At 40.4% G+C, this 22,500-nt stretch overlaps 1 protein-coding gene and 1 long non-coding RNA gene across 3 annotated transcripts in view; one reads left to right on the forward strand and one right to left on the reverse strand.

Moving 5' to 3' along the window:
* LOC125141533 overlaps window positions 1-8,479 on the forward strand; it is a 14,162-nt gene extending 5,683 nt beyond the window's left edge. The window contains exon 3 of the long non-coding RNA XR_007140942.1: window positions 8,081-8,479. This is a non-coding gene — a long non-coding RNA (uncharacterized LOC125141533). The remainder of the gene's footprint in view (window positions 1-8,080) is intronic.
* Window positions 1-22,500, reverse strand: part of gulp1a (GULP PTB domain containing engulfment adaptor 1a) — a 157,011-nt gene that overhangs the window by 49,262 nt on the left and 85,249 nt on the right. The window lies entirely within an intron of this gene.

A 22,500-nucleotide genomic window follows, 5' to 3' on the forward strand; every position in this document is an offset into this window, starting at 1 on the left:
GCAATAAAATAATATAATTTATATTTTAGTAAGTATTGTAAATATATAAATTGGCCTACATACAGACGAAGGCTACGTTCTTTCTTCTAAATAAAAACGCGTGACATCATCTATGTTTACACTGCCGGTTACCGGATGTCACACTACGGCCTGTGCGTTCGCTTCGTCTCATTCTCTCTCATTCACTGTCAGAGTCGACGGGTCGCGCTCGGTAACGATGGCTGCGGCTGCAGTAAACAAAACGTTCGCCGTCACCGTTCAAACTCGTACGGGTTCAGGCGCCATGATACATCTAAAATATTCATTAAAACAGCTCGACACGCTTTAACTTGGCACGAAGTTCTGGAAAAATTGTGTCCAGCATCAAAATGAGGTTTGCGATGATGCGCCCGAAGGCACGGGCTGAAGACCCGGTCAGTGACGTCACGATATGCTAATGTGTTTAAAGTCACGTAATCACCATCACCAAAATTTTACTTTTTTTTTTATAGTACATTGAAACTTGAAAAAAATAAAATAAAAAAAATAGACCTACCTAAAGATCAACCAAAATATTATTAAGGATGGCATTAATGCAATGCTTATTCATGAAAATCTATCAAACGTTGTTCTATTGTTACACACCTGGCATCCCAGTTAAATATCTGAGCACTATTTGATCCTAAAATGAATCCGAACCACTTTTTAAATTAATGACTATATATAATGACATAAAATATGTGTGATCGATCCCTGTGGTATTAATGTTAGGGTTAGGGTTAGGGTTAGGGTTAATAAACCAGTTCCAGGGAACTACACTGTATTAAAGCATCTTGTGAAACATCAGCGTTGTGGGATTTATTCTCAGCTCAGGTGTGAGCTTGGGGTTAGATTTTTTTTTCAGGAAGTAAAAATACACACTCATATAATGCTGGATGTATAAAAACTATTTGTTTTAATGTTACTCGATTCGATCAGGTGGAACCGACGTACACATTACCATGGCAACCTACGACCTCTTTTCCTTACGATAAGATATTATTAATGCCGAAGGAAATTCTTTGTCTAGAAACTGCTTCGGATGACAAAAGAAATCATTGTAAATGAAATATGCTGCATATACAAAATGTAGAAATAAAAAAAAAAACCACTTACGTTTCGTTTATATCACTTGTGTTGAATACATCAAGATTAGGTCACTAGGTCAGAGACTTAGGATGCCATCAAAACTCTGGTGGGAGGAATTATGGCACTCTTTTTTGAATACATAACATAATGCAAACATAAAATAAGTGGTAGTTAAAGTGTTCAGGAAGATGTAGGTCTTCACCCGTCGTCTACTTATTCAGGAAACACTTCGACTAGCACTTCTTTCCTTATCTTTTGCATTAAAATAAATAAATAAATAAAAATACAACCTTTGACACTTTTTCATTGTAACTTTGAACAAAGGTTTTAAACTCATGATATCTTAAGTCTGTAACCTAGTGAACCAGCATTAATGTATTCAATGTTAGAGATTTAAGCACTTATGTACGTCGCTCTGGATAACGGCGTCTGTCACATGCTGTAAATGTAAATGTAGAGGTAGATGTTTGAAGGCAGCCAGTGACTCATCTGTTCTGACATCAAGGGCAAGTTCGTTCCACCACCTCGCTGTCAGAACAGAGAAGAGTACTGATGAGAACCTTCCTTGTACCCTGAGAGATGGTGGGAGCAGTGGAGCAGTGCTAGAAGATCTGAGTGCAGTGTGAGGAGAAGAGAAGAGCTTTGTGGTGAGATGCTGCTGGGTCATTTTTGGCTTTGTAAGCAAGCATCGGTGTGTTGAATCTGATGTGTACAGCTACCAATAGCCAGTGGAGCAGTTAGTTGTGTGGTGTGTGTGAAAAGGTTGAAAACAAGGTAGACCTGCCAGCAGTGTGTTCAGTAGTCCTGTCTCAAAATAGCACGAGTCTGAACGAGCACCTGAGCGGCCCGTGTGTCGATAATAACCTACTCAACTTACAGTTTCACTAAAACCACCATTTTACCCACAACAGAGATCTAAACTCAGCATCCTTAATGCACTCCTGCAGAACCAAACTGACTGTATGCCGGTCAGCACAGTGTTCTGTGTCTCTAGGTCTGTGTTGTTACAGTATAAAGCTCTGTGTCTTTAAGTAGCACGAGGGTCCTGGACGAACGTCATTTCATCACACTGTGTATCGCATAAGCTATATACAGTGGTGTGAAAAAGTGTTGGCACCCTTCCTGTTCTCACTCACTCACTCATTTCCTACCGCTTATCCGAACTTCTCGGGTCACGGGGAGCCTGTGCCTATCTCAGGCGTCATCGGGCATCGAGGCAGGATACACCCCTGGACGTGGTGCCAACCCATCACTTTGCACACACACACTCTCATTCACTCACACACTCACACACTACAGACAATTTTCCAGAGATGCCAATCAACCTACCATGCATGTCTTTGGACCGGGGGAGGAAACCGGAGTACCCGGAGGAAACCCCCGAGGCACGGGGAGAACATGCAACATGCCCCCCTTTTCCTTGTGTTATCTTTGAGTTATATTTAAATTTGTTTGATGATCTGAAATATAAAAGTGTGACAAATGTAACAAAAAAAATAAAAAATCAGGAAGGGGGCCAACACTTTTCTACACCACTGTATGATCAAAATGACAATAAATGTTTCTTGATCTGACTAAACTAACAAAAAAGAAAGGTCAAATTTCTTAAACACATGTTTTTATTATTAAGGGAAAACAAAATCCAAACCTACATGTGTGAAAAAGTGTTTGCGCCCCTGATAAAACATAACTGTGGTCGACTCATCCAAGATGTCACAAAAGACGGCACAACAACATCCATAGAACTGCAGGCCTCACTTGCCTCAGTTAAGGTCAGTGTTCATGACTCCACCATAAGAAAGAGACTGGGCAAAAATGGCCTGCATGGCAGAGTTTCAAGATGAAAACTGCTGCTGAGCAAAAAGAACATAAAGGATCATCTCAGATTTGCCAGAAAACATCTTGATGATCCCCAAGACTTTTGGGAAAATACTCTGTGGACTGACAAGAAAAAAGTTGAATTTTTTGGAAGGTGTGTATCCCATTACATCTGGTGTAAAAGTAACACTGCATTTCAAAAAAAGAACATCACACCAACAGTTAAATATGGTGGTGGTAGTGTGATGGTCTGGGGCTGTTGTGCTGCTTCAGGACCTGAAGGCTTGCTGTGATAAATGGAACCATGAATTCTGCTGTCTACTATAAAATCCTGAAGAACAAAGTGCGGCCATCTGTTCGTGACCTCAAGCTGAAGTGAACTTGGGTTCTGCAGCAGGACAACGATCCAAAACACCTCTGAATGGCTGAAGAAAAACAAAAGGAAGACTTTGGAGTGACCGAGTCAAAGCCCTGACCTGAATCCTATTGAGATGCTGTGGCAGGACCTTAAAAAGCTGGTTCATGCTCGAAAACCCTCCAATGTGGCTGAATTACAACAATTCTTTAAAGATGAGTGGACCAAAATTCCCCCACAGCCTCAGCTGTAACAGACTCACTGTAAGTTATCACTAACGCTCGGTTGCAGTTCTTGTTGCTTGTTGCTAAGGACCAACCAGTTATTAGGTTTAGGGGGTAAACACTTTTTCACACAGGGCCATGTGGGGGTGGATTTTGTTTTCCTTTAATAATAAAAACCTTCATTTAGAAACCTGCCTGTTGTGTTTACTTGTGTTATCTTTGACTAATATTTAAATCTGTTAGATGATCTGAAACATTAAAGTGTGACAGACATGCAAAAAAAAAAATAAATAAAAAACAGGAAGGGGGGAGGCATGGTGGCTTAGTGGTTCGCACGTTTGCCTCACACCTCCAGGGTCGGGGTTCGATTCCCACCTTTGCCTTGTGTGTGTGGAGTTTGCATGTTCTCCCCGTGCATCGGGGGTTTCCTCCGGGTACTCCGGTTTCCTCACCCGGTCCAAAGACATGCATGGTAGGTTGATTGGCATCTCTGGAAAATTGTCCGTAGTGTGAGAGTGTGTGTGTGCCCTGTGATGGGTTGGCACTCCGTCCAGGGTGTATCCTGCCTCGATGCCCGATGACGCCTGAGATAGACACAGGGACCCCGTGACCCGAGAAGTTCGGATAAGTGGTAGGAAATGAATGAATGAATGAATGAATGAATTTGTAGCAAAAATAGCTAGCTTAGTTGTCAGCTAAATTAGCTTACTCACATTTTAAGCAAGTTATTTTAGCTTAAAATAAATTAGTTTTCTTTAACTTTGAGTGAAATTAACCAGGAATCATCGTACTTAATAGGTCCAAAGGTAAATTCTGAGAATCTTTTGTTTTGTAAATATCTTAATTCAAAGGTTTTGCGAAATTATTTGAAAGACCTTGAAGGAATGTTTTTGCTCCTCAGAACCATAAATTACAGCTAATATGCGAACATTAAAACAGTGAATTTAAACAGCTTTTGTTATTAAACAATACAAAAGTCGACAATACAGAAGTTAATTATCTTAGGAAAGGAGAAAACAATACACTAAAGTGCATTCGACTCTAAACGACTGTGAATCCTGAGAGGAAACAAACAACTAATCTCAAAAAGACTGAGACTAAACACGAGGATAATCCAATAGGTCAGGGCCTGACATTTCCTGCTGATACAACAAGCAAAGCAATCCAATTAAGAACTGACAAAGGTTTGGCCACACGGCTGAGAAAGGACAAGGTTTCCTTTAATAAACAGAAGATTAAGAGATGTCTAAACCCTCATGACAGTTTGAAAGGCCAAAGACAATCACTGTCTTTGCTTTGAGTGAGTGATGCTGTATAGAGAAAAGACAAGGAAAAAGAATGAGCGAGACCTCGAGAGAGGAGCAGAAAATCGAAGCTACGCTGCTTCAGCATGGCATTGCTACTGTTCAGGAATTGTCTTATTCACGACTGGATAACAACTAAACTTAGCATTTCTAATATATATCATTTATAATCAATTATCTTTTATTATCATTATTTTTAGTCATTCGTAAAGTGTGTCTTAAATGACTTACACTACACACACTATACATTTACACACACACTATACACTTACACACTACACACACTATACATTTACACACACACTATACACTTACACACTACACACACTATACATTTACACACACACTATACACTTACACACTACACACACTATACATTTACACACACACTATACACTTACACACTACACACACTATACATTTACACACACACTATACACTTACACACTACACACACTATACTTTTACACACACACTATACACTTACACACTACACACACTATACATTTACACACACACTATACACTTACACACTACACACACTATACATTTACACACACACTATACACTTACACACTATACACTTACACTACACACTATACACTTACACACACTATACACTTACACACTATACACTTACACTACACACTATACACTTACACACACACTATACACTTACACACTACACACTTACACTACACACTATACACTTACACACACACTATACACTTACACACTATACACTTACACTACACACTATACACTTACACACACTATACACTTACACTACACACTATACACTTACACACTATACACTTACACTACACACTATACACTTACACACACACTATACACTTACACTACACACTATACACTTACACTATACACTTACACTATACACTTACACTATACACTTACACTATACACTATACACTATACACTATACACTTACACTATACACTATACACTTACACTATACACTTACACTATACACTATACATTTACACTACACACTATACACTTACACTATACACTTACACACTATACACTTACACACACACTATACATTTACACACTATACACTTACACTACACACTATACATTTACACTACACACTATACACTTACACACACACTATACACTTACACTACACACTATACACTTACACTACACACTATACACTTACACACACACTATACACTTACACACTATACACTTACACACACACTATACACTTACACACTATACACTTACACTACACACTATACATTTACACACTATACACTTACACACACACTATACACTTACACACTATACACTTACACACACACTATACACTTACACTACACACTATACATTTACACTACACACTATACACTTACACACTATACACTTACACACACACTATACACTTACACACACACTATACACTTACACACTATACACTTACACTACACACTATACATTTACACACTATACATTTACACACACACTATACACTTACACACTATACACTTACACACACACTATACACTTACACACTATACACTTACACTACACACTTACACTACACACTATACACTTACACACACACTATACACTTACACACTATACACTTACACTACACACTATACACTTACACACTATACACTTACACACTATACACTTACACATTTACACACTATACACTTACACTACACACTATACATTTACACTACACACTATACACTTACACACACTATATACACTTACACACTATACACTTACACTACACACTATACATTTACACTACACACTATACACTTACACACACTATATACACTTACACACTATACACTTACACTACACACTATACACTTACACACTATACACTTACACACACACACTATACACTTACATACTATACACTTACACTACACACTATACACTTACACACTATACTCTTACACACACACTATACACTTACACACACACTATACACTCACACACTATACACTTATCCACACACTATACTCTTACACACTATACACTTACACACTATACACTTACACACTATACACTTACACACACACTATACTCTTACACACACACTATGCGCTTACACACACACTATACACTTACACACTATACTCTTACACACACACTATGCGCTTACACACACTATACACTTACACACTATACACTTACACACACACTATGCGCTTACACACACACTATACACACTATACACTTACACACACACTATGCGCTTACACACACACTATACACTTACACACTATACACTTACACACACACTATACACTTACACACACACTATACACTTATACACACACTATACACTTACACACACTATACACTTACACTACACACTATACACTTATACACACACTATACACTTACACACTATACACTTACACACACTATACACTTATACACACACTATACACTTACACACACACTATACACTTACACACTAAACACTATACACTTACACACTAAACACTATACACTTACATGTACACACTATACACTTACACACACACTATACACTTACACACTATACACTTACACACACTATACATTTACACTACACACTATACACTTACACACACTACACACTTACACACACACTATACACTTGCACACACACTATGAACTCAAGAGTCTAGTGTTTGGATTTTAGAAGAGTAGTAAAGTATTCACTCTTCAGAAACTTCTGTTTTTACAGGTTAAATAAAATGTTTCTCAGACGACAGAAAACAACATCAAACATTATTTTTCCTCATCCAGTGGCAGCACCCTGTAGCCCCGCCCTTTTTCTGCTACATATGGCAGGCCCAAAAAAATGTGCGGACTGATACTCTTCGGGCGCTGCGGCTTATTAAATATATGATAAATAGTCAAAAAGTTTTACTGCGTGAGAAATACGACGTGTGGTGTGAGAGCGTGAGGACAGACCGACATGAGGGACGTCACTCTCAATGCAGGACACTTGACAGCCCTGATAATGGAATCTGCGAGTGTATTTAGTTGTCCAAAATTCCACACTTGTTTGAATAAGTGACTCATCCGGGTTCTTGAAGTGCTCTTCTTCTTCTTACTGGGAATTTCAGCGTGTACACACCACTACACTATTTATTCGACACAATGGCCGACTGAGGATGTTTAACAGGAGGGTCAAACTGGCACGTACTGTAATGGCTGAGGATTCTCACCTGTTTCTTATTATTCTGTGTTTACTTACTGCGTTTGTGTCTGTTTTGTGCTTTCAGACTCTGCCATAACCTGCTAGTAAGAGAGAGACAGTGTGAAAGACTGTTTGTAAGTGCTTTCAACACACACACACACACACACACACACACACACACACACACACACACACACACACCTGTGTTAAAACGCTAAGTGTGGCTGAATAAACTGGAATCTCTCGAGGCTTTCTTGACTCCCTGACACAATGAGACTCTAAAGCAAGCTTGAGTCCATCTGAATGAAACTTTGGGTGTTTTCCTCCTCAGTGCAGTTCACTTACCGTAAGAAGATAAAAACACAGGGATCAGTGTCTGAGACTGAGCGAGATGGTTTCAGTCCGTTTCTAAAAGACCTCTAGTTTGGTTCGATTGCATTGTCTCTGTCTCCTTTAACTCGACCGCAGGAAGTCAATCGATCATGCCGTGTATTCTGAGGTTGTAGCATTATATTTGTTTTAATGTGAAATACTAAACTGACCCAAGAAGTTTAACTCAAGCCAAAGAACAGAGCTGTAGAGCTGCAGAAATGCTACGTGTTCTGATACTTGGGCTGAAAACAAATAAGAAAAAACCTTGACGAGATATATAATATGTTTATACATAAATTTCTAATTTCCTGAGCTGTACCTCAGGCGGTGTTTGTGATTTGGTGAAGCTGTTTGTTTGTTTGTTTGTTTGTTTGTTTGTTTTTCTTTATTTCTTCCCTCCACTTTCTACATCACCAAGTTCCGGTCAATCAAAGCATTAACTTTGCTGTGGTTCAAACTTGAACAGACAATCTGTCACATACACACTTCAGGCCACATGGTAAATGTACATAAGACATAATCCTCAAACTACCCTCAGAGAAACCTGAGTCTGTGTGGTTTTTTCCCATGGACTTGCAGGAGTGCAAATGGAAATTCAGTCTATTAGACATTGTTTCCTGCCTTCAAAGCCTCCCACATTAAACGAATGGAACTTGGCTTTCCTGAAGAAATCGCTAAAAATCACCTTAAAGCTCAGAGCTTCAGCAGCCGGCGCTCTGGGCTAAACATGTGTTTCCAACCACACGTTAATAAAGACCAGGAAACTTAGTGAAACAACCCAAAATCTGAGATCGTCCAAGGCAATCATATCGCTGTTTACCTGCATTCTGGCTGTCTTAAAAATAATAAAACCCTAAAAACAAAAACAAGCTTCTATTAACTATAGACTCGGTAAAAGAAGAAGCTGCATCAGAGAATAATGGCTCCATTTTTCCATTCAGACAGTTTCAAGTCTTACACAGTAAGAGCTGAGTGTTCTGGATATGTCCTCATTTCACAAATCATTTGTAATATACCACTCGAGAAAGGATAAGTGTGCGACAGCCTGGAGATAAAAGTATGTCACTTCAATTAACTGAACGAGGTGAAGATGATGCAGCACGAGCCTGGGGAAGGAAAAAAAAAACAAAAGATGTAGTCTGTGTGTTAACACTCCAGATTTCCTCAGTGTTAAAACCGGAGAATTTTAATGTATCACTGAACAGAAACTGTGACTCAGTAAGGGACTGGGATTAACAACAACATTAACATAGGAAACATTTCCACACCTCCTTCACTATCACTGAAAGAAACAAAGGCCACACCTCCTTCACTATCACTGACAGACACAAGGCCACACCTCCTTCACTATCACTGACAGACACAAGGCCACACCTCCTTCACTATCACTGACAGACACAAGGCCACACCTCCTTCACTATCACTGACAGACACAAGGCCACACCTCTCACTATCACTGACAGACACAAGGCCACACCTCCTTCACTATCACTGACAGACACAAGGCCACACCTCTTTAATTAAGACTGACGGACACAAGGCCACACCTCTTTAATTAAGACTGACAGACACAAGGCCACACCTTTTTAATTAAGACTGACGGACACAAGGCCACACCTCTTTAATTAAGACAGACACAAGGCCACACCTCTTTAATTAAGACAGACACAAGGCCACACCTCTTTAATTAAGACTGACAGACACACGGCCACACCTCTTTAATTAAGACTGACAGACACAAGGCCACACCTCTTTAATTAAGACTGACAGACACAAGGCCACACCTCTTTAATTAAGACTGACAGACACAAGACCACACCTCTTTAATTAAGACTGATGGACACAAGGCCACACCTCTTTAATTAAGACAGACACAAGGCCACACCTCTTTAATTAAGACAGACACAAGGCCACACCTCTTTAATTAAGACTGACAGACACACGGCCACACCTCTTTAATTAAGACTGACAGACACAAGGCCACACCTCTTTAATTAAGACTGACAGACACAAGGCCACACCTCTTTAATTAAGACTGACAGACACAAGACCACACCTCTTTAATTAAGACTGATGGACACAAGGCCACACCTCTTTAATTAAGACTGACGGACACAAGGCCACACCTCTTTAATTAAGACTGACGGACACAAGGCCACACCTCTTTAATTAAGACTGACGGACACAAGGCCACACCTCTTTAATTAAGACAGACAGACAAAGCCACACCTCCTTAACTGTCACTGACAGACACCAAGGCCACACCTCTTTTCTATGACTGACAGACACAAGGCCACACCTCTTTAACTAAGACTGACAGACAAGGCCACACCTCCTTAACTGAGACTGACAGACACAAGGCCACACCTTTTTCCTTATACTGACAGACACAAGGCCACACCTCCTTTACTCGGGCTAAGAGACCCGAAGATTACACCTACTTCAATCACACAACACATACACACACACACACGTACACACACACAACACACGCACACACAACACGTACACACACAGGCGGTTCAAAGGTCTTTAATAAAATGTAAAAAGCACAGAAGCTTACACAAGTACAGAGGCACGAGGGCAAGAAACATACTGTAAGCTACGCCTCCTTTACTGGGACTGTCAGGCATTGCCAACAACCTTAGCATACAAGAGCTACAGCCAGAGCTACACCCAGAGTCTGGTCTTGAATGTTTCTCTGCGTAAAAAACAACAATTAGCCCCTGACAGTAACTCAACCGTCTGGAGAGAGTCCTGATTGGTACACAGTCCTGGACCCGTGTGCTGGAATTAAAGTAGTTAAACAAGCTCACGGTGCGGAGATGGGACAATTTTGTGAGCCAATGCACTGCGGCCGGATCTCTGATGAGACACGATTGGAATAGTTGTAAACACTGTGACAAGGAAAATTAGATTAAAGCTTGTTTACTGAGGACATGAGCAGGAAAGGTGCATTTTAATTGCCCCGTTCTTCATGACGCTTATACTGAATAAGAGCATTTCTCATCACTAGTATGTGAACATTTGTTTCCCTGAACAACAAAAACAACAAAGTCAACAAGAAACAGACAGGAGAAATTACTACAACAGAAATAAAAGCAACAGCTGCAACAGCTTCAAGTAACAACAAGCAACAACTACAACAGCAACTATTACATCAACTATAGCAACAACAACTAGTAATACACCAACAACCGTAAGAACAACAGCTGAATCAACAATAGCAACAGTAACAACAGCTAGTAATACACCAACGACAGTAACAACAGCTAGTAATACACCAACAACAGTAACAACAGCTAGTAATACACCAACAACAGCTAGTAATACACCAACAACAGCTAGTAATACACCAACAACAGTAACAACAGCTAGTAATACACCAACAACAGTAACAACAGCTAGTAATACACCAACAACAGTAACAACAGCTAGTAATACACCAACAACAGTAACAACAGCTAGTAATACACCAACAACAGCTAGTAATACACCAACAACAGTAACAACAGCTAGTAATACACTAACAACAGCTAGTTATGCACTAGTTGCTACATCAACAATAACAAAAACAACAACTACAAGTAATACATCAACAACAGTTGTTGAACAGTGCGGTCTGGAGTGATGTATATTCTCTTTATACCACAGTAATTGATCTACTATTACATCGATTTACTGTATTAATTAAAATCAGATACAAACACACAGACACAGACACAGACACACACACACACACACACACATATAGACACAAACACACACACACAGACACAAACACACAAGTACACAGAAACGTACACACACGTGCACACAAACACATACACACACACACACACATATAGACTCAAACACACACGTACACACAAACGTACACACACACACACACACACACACACACACACACACACATACACACAAACACACCTTACTATAGAACTATACTATGCTACTACAGAACAATAACGTATTATAACAAGCTAATGAATATAAACCCAGTTGCAGTCAGAGCCACGCAGTTCTACAGAAATAACTTCAAACTTCAATCTTCATCATATTTAAATGTTTAAACGTTCTGTGATATAAATTTGTTCTTGTTCTATAGAGTTCTGCATAAACACTGACGTAATTAATGATGTGAAATATTCCACTATTAAAGTCTGGTTGTAGCTCGTCCCCCCCCCCCCCCCCCACCCCCATGATGGATGATCAAATGATTTTTTGCAACACATTGCTTTGAAGTGATATCTTTATCTTTACATTCCACTTTCCTCATGTCAGTCCAACACCAGCCGTCTAATGTGATGTTGGAACAATCTCCATATCTTCTCTCTCTCTCTCTCTCTCTCTCTCTCTCTCTCTCTCTCTCTCTCTCTCTGTCGGTCTCTCTCACCCTTTCTCTGTCTCTGTCTCTCTCTCTCTCTCTGTCTCTCTCACTCTCTGTCTCTCTCTCTCTGTCTGGCTCTCTCATTCTTTCTCTCTCTCTCTCTCTCTCTTTCTCTCTCTCTCTCTCCCTCTGTCTCTCTCACCCTTTCTCTCTGTCTGTCTGTCTGTCTGTCTCTCTCTCTCTCTGTCTCTCTCACTCTCTGTCTTTCTCTCTCTCTGTCTGTCTCTCTCACCCTTTCTCTCTCTCTGTCTGTCTGTCTGTCTCTCTCTCTCTGTCTCTCTCACTCTCTCTCTGTCTCTCACCCTTTCTCTCTCTCTGTCTGTTTCTCTCTCTCTCTCTCTCTCTCTCTCTCTCTGTCTGTCTCTCTCTGTCAGTCTATCTCTCTCTGTCTGTCTCTGTCATTCTTCCTCTGTCTGTCTGTCTGTCTCTCTCTCTCACTCTGTTTGTCTCTCTCACCCTTTCTCTCTATATCTCTCTTTCTCTCTCTCTCTGTCGATCTCTCTCACTCTCTCTCTCTCTCTCTCTCTCTCTCTCTCTCTCTCTCTCTCTCTCTCTCTCTCTCTCTCTCTCTCTCTGGGCCGACAAACACAGGTACCAGTGAACATACACCAACACCACACATCAATAATAAACGGATCAACAGCGATATTTAACAACCAGAAAGTAAACAGAGGGACTGGGAAGTGAAATGGAGACGGAACACGTAGCGTTTAAAACACTAAAAGAAGGAAAAATCCAGACAGAACCAATGACTGTAAACTACATAAAAAAGCTGACTTAGATGAATCTGAGGCTCAAAACGACAGTTAAAATGAAAGCAAACTACCTCATGAAGGCGGAACGACCTCATTTACCCTCACAAAATCGTCTTATTAAAATTATTAACACAAACTAGGTGACGTTTGGGGGCACTTACATGGTAACCAGAGACAAGTACAAATATAGTCGTGGCCTAATGGGTAGAGAGTTTGACTCCTAACCCTAAGGTTGTGGGTTTGAGTCTCGGGCCAGCAACGACTGAGGAGCCCTTGAGCAAAGCACCGAACATCCACCCACCCCAACCCAACAAAAACTGCTCCCCGGGAGCCACAGGATAAATGTCTGCCCACTGCTCCGGGTGTGTGTTCACGGTGTGTGTGTGTGTGTGTGTGTGTGTGTGTGTGTGTGTGTGTGTGTGTGCCGACATACTTAGCCGTATGTCACGTCACTTTCACAACAGTTTTGTCAACAGTATGCTTTAAACAGCTCTAAAGAACTAAAGCCTCAGGGGCCGATAACTAAACTACAAGAACTAACAGAATCCGCACAAGAGCAAAACTATACAGAGCTTTTCTCTAGAAGAAAGACTCAAATGGCTGAAATTTTAGCTTTGCCCTGGTCAGGTCCAGATCAGATGGACACACCATCTAAGTGCTTTTTCAGCCTAGAAAAGAAAAATGGGCAAACAAGTCTAATTTATGCCCTACATTCTGATAATGGGGCAATTTTGTCAACCCCTGTGGAGATAAGAGGGAGAGCAGTTTGTTTTTATAAACATCTGTACAGAAGTGAACTCAGGGCAGAATAATCAGGATAGTGTCTTCTTTAAGAACTTACAGGAAGCCAATATAGAACTCTCAGTTGCACAGAGCCTTCCAGGGGATGGAGTCAGGGAAAGCACCAGGGATTGATCTTCTTCCTACTAAATTCTATAGGTGCTTATGGGAAGTACTAAGTGAAGAGCTATTGCTTGTAATTAATAACAGACTGGCTAAAGGACGGATACCGCTGAGTTGTCGTAGGGCAGTCCTCACTCTTCTACCCAAGTTCAGGGACCTTACCAACATTAAAATCTGGTGCCCAGTTTCACTGCTCTGTACTGACTACAAACTGCTCTCAAAAACTCTAGCCAATAGACTGAACAAAGTAATAGACCAAGTCATCCATCTGGACCAGACTTACTGTGTCCCCAATTGGTACATTTTTGACAATGTTTTCCTCATTAGAGACATTCTTGAGGACTCTAAGCTGCTGAACCTTGACATCGGTTACATTTTCATACCTGTGGGAAACTTTAGGAGCCTTAGGCTTTTGCCAGGATTTTATAAACAAAATGAAGGCTCTTTACTGCGACGTGGAGAGCAAACTTAAAGTTAATGGTGGCTTATGCACTCCGTTCAAGGTTGATGGGGAGTAAGACAGGGATGTGGATGGGGATGTGCCCTATCGGGAATGTTGTACTCTCTTGCCATAGAAGACGTTTTACAGCAGATAAGGGAAATCTTACACAGCCTTCACCTACCAAACCACGAGAACCTTATTCACCTATCTGCTTATGCTGATGATGTGACTGTTTTAATTCACAGGCAAAGAGATGTGCAGGTTTTAATGAATTTGTTTAATGATCTTAATGTGTTGTCATCTGCAAGGGCAAACTGGAATAAAAGTGAACCACTGCTGTGTGGAAAATGGACAGAAGGTAAGCCAAATCTAGATGTATTTAGATGTGTTCCTAGGGGATGAAGCAACCACACAGAGGAATTGGGAGGGAGCTATAGAGAAGGTTAAAGGTAGACTAGGCAGGTTTAAAATGGATCACAGCAGAAATGTCATATACTGTAGAGGGCGCACATTAGTGGACAATGACTTAATAGCTTCCTGTTTCTGGCACAAGTTGGCCTGTGTAGATCCTCCTCCACGTCTCCTGGCTGAGACACTTGCTGTTCTGGTGGACTACTAAAAGGGTGGGCAAGGTCTGATACACCTGCAAAGCAGTTTGGTGGACAATGCTACTTCAAACGGACAAGAGTTTTCTTTATGGACCCTGCAAAGCTGGATACTAGTGATGGGAAGTTCGGTTCTTTTTTCCCCGAACCGGTTCTTTCGTTCAATTAATTTTAATGAACCAGTTCAATAATCCAGTTCACCAGTTCTTTTACGTCCTGACGTAATGACGTCATTCACGATGACGTAATGACTTAAATTCCTTCATCCCGCCGCTGCCGGCAGATATTAATACAATCAATTTAACACATTTGAAAAGTTCTTTGTAATCATAACTTTAGTTGAATACGTTTCTTACATTTAAGTTTTGCAACTAAAACACGCAGTACAGGCGTCGATTTGCAAACGTGGATGTTTTACGTGTCTTAAAGAGATAAAGTTAATAAACTAATCTTCATCAACTTACAAAAAAAAGCATTATTTTAAAATGTTTCTTTCGCTCCATCAGTTGTTTCAAAAACTAATGTAACTGAGTTAAACACTCGTACGTTGATAAGACGTTAACAGTTCTCGGTTCAGTGTACTGATGATTCGCTGTATCGGTTCAGTGATTCAAGCATGCGCAGTAACAACAGCTCACAGTTCTCTCAGCACAACATGTCAGTTCAGTGTACAGGAGTTACATATAACTCCGGGGTATTAGTTTATTTAGAGTCAGAGGGGCTGTCAGACATGACCGAAAGTGAGTAACTTTAGTAACTTGTGGATCAGCGCTGACTCAAGTCGCGAACCGTTTAGAACGAATCAGTCCGATTTGGTGAACCGGTTCATCCAGTTCACTAAAAAGAACCGGTTCAAAAGAACGATACGTTCACGAACCGGCCATCACTACTGGATACTAGCAGGTTGCCGGCATTTTCCAAAAGCCTTTTTAAAGTCTGGGGCTTTTTCTCACTACAAAAAGCCCAACAGAACCCACTTTCTTCACTTGCTTCTAGAAGAACTGCTAATCCATGGAGCGCGGTTTGACATCTCAAACAGCAACTGCTCTTTTCCTGGACTTAACAGGATATTACAAGCATCAAGGACGGTCACTTTGGGGCACTTGGTAAACTGGGCTGGAGCAGACTTTGAGGACACAGAGGAGGTAGCTGTACGCCTGAAGATTAGATAGACACGAGCAGTCACTCAGCTGCGGGCAAAATGAAAGGACATTCTAACAGCTAAGGAAAGAACACTGCTTTCTGAACACTGCAGTGGGGCAGCTACTCCAAACACCGCAGTGGGGCAGCTACCCCAAACACCGCAGTGGGGCAGCTACCCCAAACACCGCAGTGGGGCAGCTACCCCAAACACCGCAGTGGGGCAGCTACCCCAAACACTGCAATGGGGCAGCTACCTCAAACACCGCAGTGGGGCAGCTACCCCAAACACCACAGTGGGGCAGCTACCCCAAACACTGCAATGGGGCAGCTACCTCAAACACCGCAGTGGGGCAGCTACCCCAAACACCGCAGTGGGGCAGCTACCTCAAACACCGCAGTGGGGCAGCTACCCCAAACACCACAGTGGGGAAGCTACCCCAAACACCACAGTGGGGCAGCTACCCCAAACACCGCAGTGGGGCAGCTACCCCAAACACCGCAGTGGGGCAGCTACCTCAAACACCGCAGTGGGGCAGCTACCCCAAACACCAGAGACCCTTTTTATAGCTTAGCTCTACAGCCCAAACTGGAGGACGACACAGGACCTTTCTTTAAATCTAGAAAATCAACGGTTTTAGATTTCTCACATGCCACAGGGAAAAGTTTGTAGAAAGCCTGTGTCACGTTTTTTAATAAAAACGGTCTTAGATATGAAGGTAGACATGGTGCAATGTACTGAGTCTAAACACAAGTGTAAAGCCAGAATGGAGATCGCTGTATAAGCCACCATTAACAAAAAGGGCAGGAGACCTACAGTGGAGAGTTCTGCATGGGGCAGTCTTCTGCATGGGGCAGTCTTCTGCATGGGGCAGTCTTCTGCATGGGGCAGACCTCTGCATGGGGCAGTCTTCTGCATGGGGGAGACTTCTGCATGGGGCAGAGTTCTGCATGGGGCAGTCTTCTGCATGGGGCAGTCTTCTGCATGGGGCAGACTTCTGCATGGGGCAGTCTTCTGCATGGGGCAGACTTCTGCATGGGGCAGTCTTCTGCATGGGGCAGTCTTCTGCATGGGGCAGTCTTCTGCATGGGGCAGTCTTCTGCATGGGGCAGTCGCTGTAAATGCTTTTATTTCTGGTTTAAATCCTGAGGCTGAAACAGAATGTCCTTTTTGTGTAAACAGGGAAACTGTTTCATGCTTTTACACGATGTCTAAGATTAAAAGCACTATTTCTGATTTTACAGAACCTGTCCATAAGTCTTTTAAGGAGACATTTTAAATGGAGACTTTTATCTTGGGTTTTAAGTACTGTATGTTCTGTCAGATGGTAAATTTTATCTTGGGCCAGGCAACATTGGCCATCTACTGTACTGTATGTCATCTGAAAAAAAAAACAAAATAGAAAAAACTCTAAGTCATGATGTTACAGCACTATTCAAGTCATATGTCAGATCGAGAGAACCGACTGACTTTGGTTTTTTTTAATTCTGTTGATGATCTCACTGCCTTTGAAATAAGTTGGTGTAAAAATTAAGCTTTGTAAACGAAGGGGAAGTAATTTTTACACCTTTTTTTTTTAATACACCCTGTCTTTTAGAATAATATGTACAGGAAGCAGTTATTTATTTATTTATTTCACTGTCCCTGGCTAACAGTCCGGTTAAAATCTAGTCGCTGTTGTTTGGCTGGAGAGGTTTGAGTCACTTTGAGGGTGTCCACTGACACAGGGTTAGCTTCTAGCTTCGTAGAGGCGTGTAGTTTCTACCTCCAAATTGGAGTTGCTGTTTATGTCAGTAGACAGGACATTCGAACCAGAAATGCCCCTTTTCCACCGAGGCAGTTCGAGTGCTGGTTCAGAGTCAGAGCCTAATTTAGAACCAGTTCTTTCTGTGTCGACCGCCAAAGCACCGGCTCTGAACCAGGAAAAGTGGTTCTTAAGTAGCACCAAAACGTTGCTGGTCTAGACTTAAGAAAATGCTGTTAGCACATTTGATAATGTACCTTAAGTATACTAATGTTTAATACACTTTTACTTTACCGCGATATGATACATTATCAGCACACATGATAGTAGGTAGCTCCATGCTAAGGCAAAATTTTTTTCTGTGTTAACCATAAAATAACGTTATGTACTTTATCAATTACAACCTCCGTTTATACAGATTACACGGAGCCCCACGTACACGTTTTATTCACCGCGTTTGGATGCCGATGTAGGTTCACAAAGCCATGAGCATTAACAGTAAAGCAACATCCGCCATTGTTGTTGTGTTTGTGTTTGCCGCTGCTGCGCTAACATCGCTGTGTAACGTGACACGTATACAGTGACACGTATACAGTGACGTCACACTCGGCGCTGTGACGCTCTCTAGCCGGTGGAAAGGCAAACCGGTTCTTAGAAGGTTCACCAGTGGAACCAACTTTGAACCAGCACCAGCGCTAGCTCTGAACCAGCACCCGGTACTTTCCGGTGGAAAAGAGGCAAAAGACACAGCTTACATTTGACTAAAATGTTTTTGTCTTTATGCTCAACTAAAGTGAAATAATGAGCAAATTCGTCTTTCTCTTGCCTCGACTCGCCGTTACTGCCGCACATACACGAATAAACCCACAGTGCGGCGTCTTCGTGTTTACAGTTTACAGCATCCACCGATCCAATGCATCACTGCTGTAAACAGGTTAGTCTGTAGGCTACACTTCAGCTAAAATTAATCAGCTTAAAAAAGTAACAGACAAACGCAACATACGGTAACGGTAACGGCGTTACATTATTTAATGCGTTAGAGTATTAGTTACTGTCAAAAGTAACTGCGTTACAATAACGCATTAATGGTAACGTGTTATTGCCCAACACTGGTTGTGACTTTATAAAATTGTTTGCATAATGAAAATAAATGTACTTTTATATTATATTTTATCAAGGTTAAAAGGGGAACCAGGGGCAAAACATTTGGAAAACTTTTTTCATATTTTAAGCATTTTTCCCAAATATCAAATGCACAAAATAAAATAAATAATAATAAATATTAAAAAAATAACTAATAATAAAAATAAATAAATGTTTTGGTTTTTTTACATATTAGTTTGGGTTATTTTGTAAATTATTATCCCAAATAATAAATGCACAAATATAATAATAATAATAATAATAATAATAATAATAATAATAATAATAATAATAATAATAAATAATAACATAAAAATAGTAAATAAAATATAAAATTAAAAAAATAAATAAATAAGTTTGGTCTATTTTGTGCATCATTATCCCAATTAATACATATAAAATATAACAATAATAAATATATAATAATAAAATAAATAAATGATAATAATAATAAAAGTTTTTTTTTAACATATTATTTTGATAACATTAGATGATGAGTGATGAATAAAGTGAACATTTTCCTCTACCTTCAGTGTAAGCACAGACTGAAAGTGCTGACTGGATACACACTCGCATTAACACCGAACCTGCTGCAGTCCAAAAACACACACACTATATAGACTACTGTATAGATCGAGTTATGTAACGAGCTTAAAAAGACTTTCTAAAGTTTAGATAAATGCAATCATGTCATTAGGAAATTGCAATTAATCAGAAGGAATTCATTTAGTCCAAAAAAAATAAGAGTTGTAGCAGATTGGACTGGATTGGATTATGGATTCTGCCATAGGACTAAATCAACGTCAAAGTCAATACAAAGAGATTTAAAGGTCCAGGATTCTCGGGTAAAATGACACATGAATTATCGAGTCTACCAAATTATGTGCTGATGTGAGCTCTACAGTGGCCCAAGAAATAAACCGCACACGTAAGCTTTATGTATGAGGAAGGTCAAACGGAAAACTAGCGTTAAAAAGAGAAAGATGATTGATTGCGTATTTAAAAAAAAAAGAGTCCATCTCAGAGGATTTAATAAAAGGACTAACAGGATTTTCATGGAGGGCAAAGCCACCAAACGTCAGGAGAAAAAATGCTGATTCAACTGTTTATAGAGCAGCAGGTCCACTTCTGATGGATGATCAGAGCCTGATGATAAATCATCCATCATGTTTCGCTTGAGAAATATAACCATCATATAACTGTAACGAAATCAATGACAAGTTAGCGCTGCATAAATCACCTAAAGGAAGTTCTACTGAAGAAAAGTACAAGCTACCATTAACTAAAAAAGGCAACAGACTTAAGATTATAAGTTCGTAGCTGCCATTTTAGACACATAATATTTCAGTGAGATTTATTTTAAATTTACATTTACATTTTGGACACAAGTCCTAAAACATACTTCCAAATTAGGCCAAAATTCCAAATTTGATCAGATTGTTTATTAGACCCTAAAACTCCCTAAACTGTGTGCCAAATTACACCACTTTTTACCTGACGTTTTGTCACCATAGACATTCTTGTAGAAGAAGAATGTAGAAGAATGTAGAATAACAATAGGTTGCATATGAACCTTCGGTGCTTGGCCCCCTGATGAAGTGTAAAACATGAATATAATAAAATCAACCCTAAAAAAAGTCTTTTTGTTTGTAAACCAATTTGAATCTGTCTCCTTTTGATCCTTAATCTTATCCACCAAATTATTTAGGCATCATTCTAGTACATGTACTGGTTATCAGATCAGTGCCATGTCACTCTCACTCACTCACTCATGGTTCTACCGCTTATCTGAACTTCTCGGGTCACGGGGAGCCTGTGCCTATCTCAGGCGTCATCGGGCATCGAGGCAGGATACACCCTGGACGGAGTGCCAACCCATCACAGGGCACACACACACTCTCATTCACTCTCACACACACACACACACACACACACACACACTCACACACTCACACACTACAGACAATTTTCCAGAGATGCCAATCAACCTACCATGCATGTCTTTGGACCGGGGGAGGAAACCGGAGTACCCGGAGGAAACCCCCGAGGCACGGGGAGAACATGCAAACTCCACACACACAAGGCGGAGGTGGGAATCGAACCCCGACCCTGGTGTGAGGCGAACGTGCTTATAGAAAATTAATCCGCCACTTTTATGTAAAGATTTTGATCATGCTGTTGAAGAAACCGTAATAAAACAAGACATCACACATGTACATCTTGAAATGACGTTAAATAAACAGAGTCTAAACTCTTTAAAGCTGCTTTGACACCATCTGAATTGTTCAAAGTGCCATACAAATAAAATTTAATTCAATTCAATTCAATTCAAGTTTATTTGTATAGCGCTTTTTACAATAGACATTGTCTCAAAGCAGCTTTACAGAACATAAACACAGAGCAGAAGGTAAACATAATTAATGATAAAGGAATTAACGAATAATAAAAGAAATAAGTATTAACAGAATAAAAATTCTAGATTATTATTAGATGTATATAGTTCACAGTGTGTATGTATTTATTCCCCTATGAGCAAGTCTGAGGTGACTCAGGCAGCAGTGGCAAGGAAAAACTGCCTTAAATTGGTAAAGGAAGAAACCTTGAGAGGAACCGGACTCAAGGCCTCGGGATAGGTACAAAGAGAGAAGCAGTGGAAAGGGATTAACATATCTGCTGTTCATAAAAATGTGCTGGTCTGATGTACTGGTGCATGATATTATGGGATGTATTATGTGTACGCCTGACTAAAGAGATGAGTTTTTAATCTACATTTAAACTGGGAAAGTGTGTCTGAGCCCCGAACACTATCAGGAAGACTATTCCAAAGTTTGGGAGCTAAATAAGAAAACGCTCTACCACCTTTAGTAGACTTAGATATTCTGGGAACTAGCAGAAGTCCTGAGTTTTGTGATCTCAGAGAGCGTGAAGGATTGTAACGTGTTAGAAGACTAGTTAGATACATGGGAGCTAAACCATTAAGAGCCTTGTACGTAAGTAGCAGCAGTTTGTA

The sequence above is a fragment of the Tachysurus fulvidraco genome, chromosome 6 (assembly GCF_022655615.1).
Source record: "Tachysurus fulvidraco isolate hzauxx_2018 chromosome 6, HZAU_PFXX_2.0, whole genome shotgun sequence".
NCBI lineage: Eukaryota > Metazoa > Chordata > Actinopteri > Siluriformes > Bagridae > Tachysurus > Tachysurus fulvidraco.